Raw genomic sequence first — 10,045 nt, 5'->3', positions numbered from 1 at the left:
AAGCTGAATGTTAAGGCAGAAAAGGTGCTTAGAAATCAATTTAGTTCTAGCTTCTCATTCTGTAAATGAGAAATGAGTGATAAACTCAGAAAATTACCATTGACCGGAGGTTGGAAGGCAGTCATGAAAGAGTGGGTGAGTGAATTCAAGATCTTAGAACCATGGCCATCTACTGCATTACTTAATCATACGTGCTCTGCTGAGGCAGCAACACTGAACCTGGTTTGGCCCTTTGCCAGAAGAGCAAGCAGAAAGAGCAATTACATAATTCATTTTCATGTTAGAGAACTTGGTGCCTGCTCAGTAGAGTTTAAGATAGAAATAAATTCATACAGTTGATAATATAAAAAATTCTATTAAAATCCCCAAATGGATTTTTAAAGCAATATAGTAATTTTACTTTAATTTTAGAACAGGTGAAAATATGAAATTCTTCACTACATCTTTCTCTTTCTCCCTACACACACACACACACACACACATGATTGTATTGATAAGATGCATACTTTTTGACAACTTATTTCTGATCAGGACTCACTCTACAATCAATGGCTTGTTCTAATTTAATTGACAGCATTGTTGTCTTTCTTAGCTTTACATAAAATAATGTATGTATGTATGAGTTAGTTACTCAGTCGTGTCCAACTCTTTGTGACCCTGTGGACTGTAGCTTATCATGCTTCCTCTGTCCGTGGGATTCTTCAGGCAAGAATACTGAAGTGAGTTGCCATTTCCTTCTCCAACATAAAATAATGGTGCATCTTAAAATGGATGACAAATTAAAGTATGGTGCGAAAGTGAAAGTGATGGTTGCTCAGTCATGTCTGACTCTTTGTGACCCGTGGACTGTAGACTGCCAGGCTCCTCTGTCCATGGAATTCTCCAGGCAAGAATACTGGCATGGGTTGCATTCCCTTCTCCAAGGGATCTTCCTGACCCATGGATCAAACCTGGGTCTCCAACATTGCAGGCAAACTCTTTACCATCCGAGCCTCCAGTGTCCATAAATATACTTTAAAGACGATCTAGAAATTTGTGCTGGTTGAATGTTCAGGAATCTTAGAGGGAATATGGCTGATGCAAGTGCCAGGAAAACCACAGAGTCCAAGTACTTCCACTGGGCGTTATCCTCTTCATGTGAATAGCATGTGTGTACATGAACCTGGGACCCATTAACAGGAACTTGGGCTTCCCTGGTGGCTCAGACGGTAAAGCGTCTGCCTGCAATGCAGGAGACCCGGGTTCGATTCCTGGGTTGGGAAGATCCCCTGGAGAAGGAAATGGCAGTCCACTCCAGCACTCTTTCCTGAAAAATCCCACGGACAGAGGAGCCTGATAGGCTACAGTCCATGGGGTCGCAAAGAGTCGGACACGACTGAGCGACTTCACTTTCACTTTTCACTGGACTTATTGATAGTTTGGCCAATGTAATCTTGGAGAAATGATTAACCAACACAGTGGTGACTGGATATACCTGAATCCTCTTAGGAACAGACCCTTGGACATTTGGCAACTGCATACTCTAGCATTCCGCCTTCACAGTGTCCAGGGTCTGCGTGAGGCTCCTGCAGGCAACACTTCAGCTGTTAGGAAATGCAGCAGAAGCCAGAGAATTGGCTGAGGCTTCCCACCTGGATCAGCAAAGCCTTTCTCTAACAGCCTTGCTGATTTGGGGGGTAAAGGGATTTCTGCAGTGAAAGGCTAAGTCCTTGGCATGGTTTCAGGGTCCCTAATGGATGTGCCAAAGTCTCTGGCTGCCAGACTCCTCACAAAATAATCATTATTTAGATGCTGCTGAAGATAATTAATTTGGGCTTTGGAAGGTTTCCTGCTTGCTGCATTCAATTCGAAAGGCCGCCTCCTCTCAGTATGTGCCTGTAAACACAATCCCTGGAATGACAAAAGAGGATAATAAAAGTCAAAAGTGTTGCCAGCACTGGCCTTTTGAACTAATGCCAAGTTTCCATGGAAGTGGGCATTGAGGTGGATGGATTTGTTTTCTTCTCTACTGGAGTGATGAGGTTTTCGTCATGCGCCGGTTGGTTTGGAGCCTTTAGAACAGTGGCCCCAGACGCGTTTCCATCGAGAACACATGGGAAGCCAGAGACACACAGGGAGCCTTGCACGTGGCTTTGTCCGTGAGCCTGTTCTGTTCAAGCCAACCGAGCAGAACTACACAACACAGCGGCAGGCCAGCCAGAAAAGATTTGTTCAGGATCACCCTGGAGTTTTGACTCCTAAGATGGAAAAGAATGCAGAGTGGAGAGTCTTTTTTTCTTTTTTCCATTTTATGGCCACACCCCACAGCCTACAGGATCTTAGTTCCCCAACCCACATCCCCTGCAATGGAAGTGTGGAGTCTTAACCACTGGACCACCAGGGAGGCCCCAAGAGTCTTTCTAAAGGCTGACTTTAGAGCAGGAAAGCTGAAGCAATCAGCAGAGGTGTCCTGTTCAGATGACACGGGGCTCTTTCCATTCACTCATTTGTCAAATATTTATTGTGTACCTACTGCGTGTACATAGGCTTCTAGGCCCTGAGGATACATAAATAGCAGTCAGTAACACAGATAAAATCTCTGTCCACCTGGATCTTCCCTTCTAAAGGATGGAGACAATAAGCAAATAGGTGAATAGAGCGCATCAGGAAGTGATAAGTGCTGTGAGAAAAATAAGGCAGGTTACGGGGGAGGGAGTGCCCGGGGGAGAGTGGTGCATCGCTGTTTTATGTAGGTGGACAGGGTGGTCATCTCTGGTAGGGTGAGATGGAGGAGCACCATGATTTGAAGGATGCTGGGGAGTGGGTCGTGTAGGCAATGTGGGGGTATGTCCGGCAGACAGAGAGCGAAGGGCCTAATGCGGGAGCTGGCTCAGCCTGTGCAGGGGCTGGTGTGGAGGTGTAGGGGCTGGAACAGATGGGGTTGCGGATCTTGGTGCAAGGGGAGGTCCGAGAGAGCTGAGGCAGAGTTGTGGATAATGACGGGCTTCTCGGGCCCTCTGAGGTGGGAGACTTCGGAGGAGTTTGAGCAGAGGAGCCTGGCGATCTGAGGCAAATGTAACAAGAGTACTCCGGCCACTGTGTGAAGATGGCATGATGGCTGATGACAAGGATGGAAGCGGTCCCGATGAAGGTGCGATGCACAGACTGGGAGGGCAGGTGCAGAGATGGAGGGAGGCAGTCAGGTTCTGGATGTATTCTGAAGGCAGAACCATCAGGACTGCATGAGGGATGGGTCAATGGATTAGATATCAAGGGCACAAGAAAGAGAGACATGAAGGACAGCTCCACGCCTTTAGGTCCGCTCAGCCAGAAGAAGGGAGTTGTTATCTGTTGAACGGGGGCCCCCGGAGGTAAAGCCAGTTTTGGACGTAAGTCTGAGATGAGAGTCTTAGATACCCAGGTGGAGAAGCTGAGTAGACAAATGTGAGGAAAGGACAGAGTCCTTGGGGCTGCTGCTAGAAGACAGCCAGTGTGGGTGGATCAGCCCTGCCTTATGTTGCCTAAAATAGAGAGTCAGGCAGAGTCAGGGTCGGGGCTTTCCACCTCCTGGGGATTTACTTGGAGAGGTCACAAAAAAGTAGGGCCCTCATCTGGTTGGCAAATGTTTGGGTGTGGTTTGTAACTAGACAGAGGGTCCTGTACTCTTTACCTGATGCACCAGTCCAAACCTTTCCGAATACCCCACCCCCACCCCACTCCGTAGAAGCAACTACCATAGGGGTCTTCTCCTTGCAAAGCTACCACCTTGCCGCCTGTTTACTTTCTGCTTGTTACCTTAAAACTGGGCAATCCAGAGAACACTGTTTTTGTACTGAGACTGGTACTTAAATCTTGGCTTTATTGCATGCTAGCTGTGTGACCTCAGGGAAGTCTCTTAACCTCTGTGAGCTTCAGTTTCCTCATAACTACATAGCTCACATTCATTTGATAATCAAATGGCATTATGTATGCAGAGAGGCTACCCCTGTGTGTGGCAAATAAGAGGTAATTGTAATAGTAAGAAATGTGTGTTGGCCACTATTTTGTACATCTTTAATTATATATTTACTTAAACATCACAGCAATCCATGAGATGGAAACTGTTGTTATTTCTACTTTACAGATAAAGTTAAGTAACTTGGCCAGCTAGTTACTCAGGTAGGCTGAATCTAGGAATTATTCATTTAACTACTATGCTTCTTGAAAATACTTTAAAATTTTTCTTCTCTCTCATTTTCAAGTATTTTTATTACATGGTTCAAGTTTTCAATTTGCAGTTTTGTATTTTTCCTTGTTATTAAGTTGTGTTTAGCATCTGACCCTAAGACAACTGTCATCCCCTTTATACTAAAATAGCGGTTTAATGCAGTGGCAAGAAAAGAAAATTCAACATTTCTGGAATACAAAAGATGAGGTCTTATTGCCAACCCTGTGGGAAGCCCGGTCAGTGTAGCTGGGCATATAAAGCAAACTGGAGACATGACTTTTTCTCCTTGAACAAATAAGAAAATGTGTTTGGAAAGCCGAGAAAATCTGAAAAGAGAATGAGGGATCTGCATGTTAGAGTGTTAGGAGAAATTAAAATCTGTTTGTACTCTGTGTGTGTGCATATGTATACATATATGTGAAAGTGTATGCCTGGGCATGTCTGAAGGTGTGTGGGTGTCTGCGAATGCATATGTATAAGGTGTGTGTGTGTGTGTGTGTGTGTGTGCTTTGGAAGATGTAACACTTATTGACTACCAGAGGAGTTGGCTCAGTGGGTTGTTTGACACAAAAGGATGAGCTCAATTGATGAGATCAATTTTCTGGTTTATGCTTCTTCAAATCATTGAGCTGATGACACTGAGAAGGAAAAACATTGTCCAAGGAAGAAAGAAAATCATGTTGCTCATGAAATAGGTCTATCATATTTAGCACATAAAAGTACAGGGCTCCCAGTTAAAACTGACCTATCAATAAAATTAACCAATAATTTTTTAGTATAAATATGTCCCGTATTTGGGACATTTTTTACCAAAAAAATTACTTATCTGAAATTAACGTCTTACAGGACATGCTGTGTTTTATCTGGAAACCTAACCATGAAAGAGAATGAAGGTAAATAGCTGTGGATTTTTAAAAAAAATCGTTTAAAATCCACAAAACTTTTGTGGACTAGAAAGGAGTTTTGGTTCTGGCTGGAGCATCAACTCATTTTTATTTTTCTCTTTCGTGTAGTTTCTTAAGAATTTGGCACCACCATCTGTGAAATGGGGAAATAATCTGATAAGCATTCTATCATCTTCCCAGGGGAAAACCCTGTAGAATTTCACACCTGTATTCCCATGTATAATTGCCTGGTGCACCTCCTCTTCATTCTCCACTCCAGTAAAAAAATCAATTAATACTTTTAAAAAAGCATTCTTATAATAGGTCTTAATAGACAGACAGTATCCTGTGGTGTTCTCTTTCTTCCTTCTTTTTCCCCTCTCTCTAGCTTGCATGGAGACAGAGTTCTCCTTTGAGGGGAGTAGCGAACTGTGGGAAGCCTTTGGAAGAAGTAGAACATTGATGGGAATTCAGAGGGGAAGCTTCCCATGAGCCCCTGGGAAGCAGGCACAGGTGAGGCCCTGGATCCAGCGGGCCCGTGATGGTGTGATGGAGGGGAGGGACCACACAGGACTTCTTTAGGGTAAGCCTCAGGTTCTCTAGTAATTGGTCCCGAGTTTGTGCTGTGACTGTCACTCTCTTGGTGTCTGAGCTGGAACCTCTTGGACCTCTACCTTCCGTATCATGGAATGGCTGAAATACTAGGGCCTCGGTCACAGAGCTGTTGTAAGGACTAGTGACAACATTAATAAAGCCAGTGTCTGGGAGCTCCCTTGCGGTTCAGTGGTCAAGACTCTGTGCTTCCACTGCAGGGGGCATGGGTTCAGTTCAATCTCTGATCAGGGAACAAAGATCCGACGTTCCCAATTGCCGAAAAACAAAACAAAACAAAAACAAGACAAAGAGCATATCTGGCTCTCAGCAAAATGTTAGTCATTATTATTATTTCTTGTTGCCTGGGGTGATTTTTCCTAGTAAGTTCAGTTATAATTTTTATTAATAACCTTTTCTGATCATAGATGTAATGCATGTTCACAGAACAATATGTAGGAACACAGAAAAACTACATTAAAATTAAATCAGAAATACCCCATAAAGCCATTTCTGGTTTTTAAATTTTTCTCTGTATGTAATAGTGGTCCTCAGTGCTGACAGTACATCAGAACAACCTGGGAAGCTTTTTAAAATAAAGACGCCAAACCAGAGCCAATAAATCAGAACCTCTAGGGGTAGGGAGGAGAAGGCAATGGCAACCCACTCCTGTACTTTTGCCTGGAAAATCCCATGGACGGAGGAGCCTGGTGGGCTGCAGTCCATGGGGTCGCTAAGAGTCGGACACGACTGAGCGACTTCACTTTCACTTTTCACTTTCATGCATTGGAGAAGGAAATGGCAACCCACTCCAGTATTCTTGCCTGGAGAATCTCAGGGACGGGGGAGCCTGGTGAGCTGCCGTCTATGGGGTCGCACAGAGTCGGACACGACTGAAGCGACTTAACAGCAGCAGCAGCAGCAGCAGGGGTAGGGATGATGGGTCTGTGTTTAAAAAAAAAAAAAATCCAGAACATTCTATTGCAAAGCCAGTTTTAAAAACCCTGGCACTCAACTCATGCCTATTGCTTGCCTGTCTGTATCTCTCTTGTAGTTTTCAAATATTGGACAATATTGTATGTTCAGTTTTGTAAACTGCTTTTGTCAAGCTGCTTTATCTCTCATCATCATTATTTTTCTACAGTGTCTTATGTTTTTTCCTTACGGCTTCAGCTGTGGTTTCTAATAAGCCCCGACCCACTGCTTTTCACCCAGCTGTCTTCTCACAGAATGAATCCATTTAAAAATGTCATCACTCCTGCCTTCTGACGGCCTTCTAATCTGCCACAGTGGATGAACGGAGACCTCATCATCATTATTCATTCTCTCCCTCTCTTGGATTTCGGCTCCCTAACTGATGGCCAGGGGTGACTCTGGCCCTTGGTCGTTCTCTGCAGTTTTGTGGCTAAAGCTTGAGATTATGCTGGCGGAAATGCCGGTGTGGGTTCACACATTTTCTTCCCTAAAATATTAATGTGACTTATAACACTGTTTTTCATTTAGTGCTCAGCCAACCATGGGGGTGGTGATTTCAGCTCAGAACAACCTCCAAGGACTCTAAGGGGAAATTTTCTTGGCTGTCCAACTGACATTTTAGGAAAATAAAATAACATTAAAACACCATAAAAAAAATTCCTTGTAGACAGCTGTCTCCAGTTACTGATGAATGAGACTGGGCGCAGGGTGAGAGAGGGCCCTAAACCAATCAAGAAGTAAACACCTAACCATTTATGCCCATCCTCCTGCCAATATATGAAATGAGTGAAATAAATGCAGCTGTCACAGGACAGCAGTGTCACCCTGACTTTCCAGCCAGCCACACTGACCCTTCAGCTGCTGAGTGGAAGCGCAAGTGATGGTTGTTTGAAAAGTTTTCCAAACATTGCAAGCCAGAGGTTTCTCAAGAAGCGCCCTAGGTCTTATTTGTATGGAAAAGGAAGAAGCATGAACTACCGCAGGTGATTAACTGGTCTTCAAGTGGGGAAACCAGAGGAGGTCTCTACCCCAGAGCTGGCCCATCTGCTTTGGTCTCTGGCTGCGCCAGCCATAAAGGGACTGTAGGCCCCTCTGAGGACCCAGGACATGGCGCAGAGAGGCCTGACCCCTTCAGCGTTCAGCGAATAAAGAGATGCAGATGGACGCTGCTCACAGTTACTGAGAAACAATGTGCCCGGCTCTCACAAGGCTGATTGAGAAAATATTGGAGAACAGCCTCTTCTCTGGGAAAGGAAGTATTTTGCTGCTGCTGCTGCTGCTAAGCCGTGTCAGTTGTGTCCGACTCTGTGCGACCCCATAGACGGCAGCCCAACAGGCTCCTCTGTCCCTGGGATTCTCCAGGCAAGAATACTGGAGTGGGTTGCCATTTCCTTCTCCAAGCATTTTGAATGATGCTGATAGGACGGCTTTCTGTTTTAGAGTAAAAAAAGATTAAGATTATTAGGAAAATGAAGCCCATCTAGTTAATTAGGGGTGTGCTGGCCTAATTGCCCTCCTTGCATGCCTTAGAAACAAGAGTCTTAAATAAGTGGATACTTTTTTGCAGTGGGGAGAATGTGGGTGTTGTGTTTATACGGACTAGGAAGTTCTGCTTACCAACCGGTTACCTCGTGTCTCTAAGCCTGTTTCTTCCTCTATATAGGGGGATAGGTACCCATCTCACAGGGCAAGGCTAACTGGATGAGTGTAAGCAGTGTGACTCAGAGCTCAGTCCACGACAGGGAAGGCTGGTGGCCCTGACTGAGGCTGACCTGCTGAGTGTTCTGATTTAATGGTTTGCTAAGCCTGTGTCAGCACTACCCTGCTTTGGTTGGCTGTTTAGCAAGCCCTAATGGTTGACTGGAAGCTTCTCCTCTGTGGGGCAGTTTGTACTGCAATTCTTTTTTATCCCAAGTAATGGAAATTTCAGGATCCCAGGAGGCAGAGACCAGTCAAAAGGGTTTTGCACTTCCTTTATCCCTATTATACCAGATGTACCACCCAGGTAGCAGCCTTACAGCTCCTTCTTCAGCCTTAACCTGGGCTTCTTCTGTTTTCCAAGCTATCCTCCCCTGGGGTGGGGGGTGGTACCTCCCATTTGGCGGTGACGGCAGACAGCAGAGGAGTTTCCCCAGGATCCAACCAAGTCTATGCAAGTCCATCCAGTGACCGTGCCAGGGAGGGCAGGCTTGCCAGCCCTCTTTGTTAATTTCCTCAGAGCAGTAATTGAGTGCCCCTGGTAATCTTTCATTTCAGTTCTCCTTCCTGGATGCTGGGGCTTTCCATCTGGCTCAGTGGTAAAGAACCCGAGTACCAGTGAAGAACATGCAGGAGATGAGGGTTCCATCCCTGGGTCGGGAAGATCCCCTGGAGGAGGAAATGGCAACCCACTCCAGTATTCTTGCCTGGAAAATCCCACGGACAGAGGAGCCTGGCAGGCTACAGTCTATAGGGTCACAAAGATCCAGACAGGACTGAGCATGTTATGTTACGTTATGCTTCTAGATGCTGAAGAAATGATTTCTTTTCATTCTTGAATTGAAGAGGAAAAGTAGGCAAGAATGATTTCTAAACAAAGCACAATTTTAAGCAGAGCATTTATGTACCTATGTTCTCCTTCCTTGTTACAGATAGACAACCTTCCTCTGGGAGGGGACTAAGATCTTACTGTCAAAACAACAGATATTGACTGTGATCTGTTCATTGCTTTTGGTTTTCATGAGGAAAAATAAGAGATTGTTATATGGATGCCTAAGAGAGGGCCTCAGGCACCATTCAGAGAATTTTCCATGATTGGAGCTAACATTCCCAAGCACCAACTACTGCCCAGTAATATGCTAGATACGTCCTGAAATTACTTCACAGCAACTCCTCCCAATTTTTACAAAACTGAAGTATAGTTGGTTTATAATATTATATTAGTTTTGAGTGTACAGCATAGTGATTCAGTGTTTTTACAGGTAGCTGTTGCCCTTTTAAAGACAGGAGAACTGAGGTGTTTAGCTGGAAGAACCTAGAGGGGAATGAAGGGAAAGTATGTGTCTAGTCGTGGGAAATATGATGATAAAACTTGCCCTTCTCTGAAAAGAAAAGGATCAGCACAACCAGAGGATGAAAGCCACTCTGAGCCTGGGTTCTGGCCAAATCTGGCCAACAAAGGACTCAAAGGGACTAATGAACCTACTGGATAAGTTGAGATTCTTAGATGCAAGTGACAAAAATCAAACTCAAGCTAGCTTAAGCTTAAAAGAGAAGCAGTACACTGGTTTGGGGAGTGGGGAGCCAGGAGTAGGTTTGAGACATAACATGCGCTCTCTGTCTTTTCTCGTCCTCCGTGTGTCAGCCTTCCTACCATTACAGTCAGGCTTCCTACATGCAGCCAGCCTTTTAAGACCCAGCTCTACAAGCT

At 44.8% G+C, this 10,045-nt stretch overlaps 1 non-coding gene across 1 annotated transcript; it reads left to right on the top strand.

The window, feature by feature from the left end:
* Positions 1–1,190: 1,190 nt before the first annotated feature.
* On the top strand, positions 1,191–1,262 carry TRNAC-GCA (transfer RNA cysteine (anticodon GCA)). The gene has a single exon. It is a non-coding gene; the product is annotated as a tRNA-Cys (tRNA).
* Positions 1,263–10,045: the final 8,783 nt, after the last annotated feature.

The sequence above is a fragment of the Ovis canadensis genome, chromosome 3 (assembly GCF_042477335.2).
Source record: "Ovis canadensis isolate MfBH-ARS-UI-01 breed Bighorn chromosome 3, ARS-UI_OviCan_v2, whole genome shotgun sequence".
NCBI classification, from domain to species: Eukaryota; Metazoa; Chordata; class Mammalia; order Artiodactyla; family Bovidae; genus Ovis; species Ovis canadensis.
This window is presented reverse-complemented; position numbering and strand designations above follow the sequence as displayed.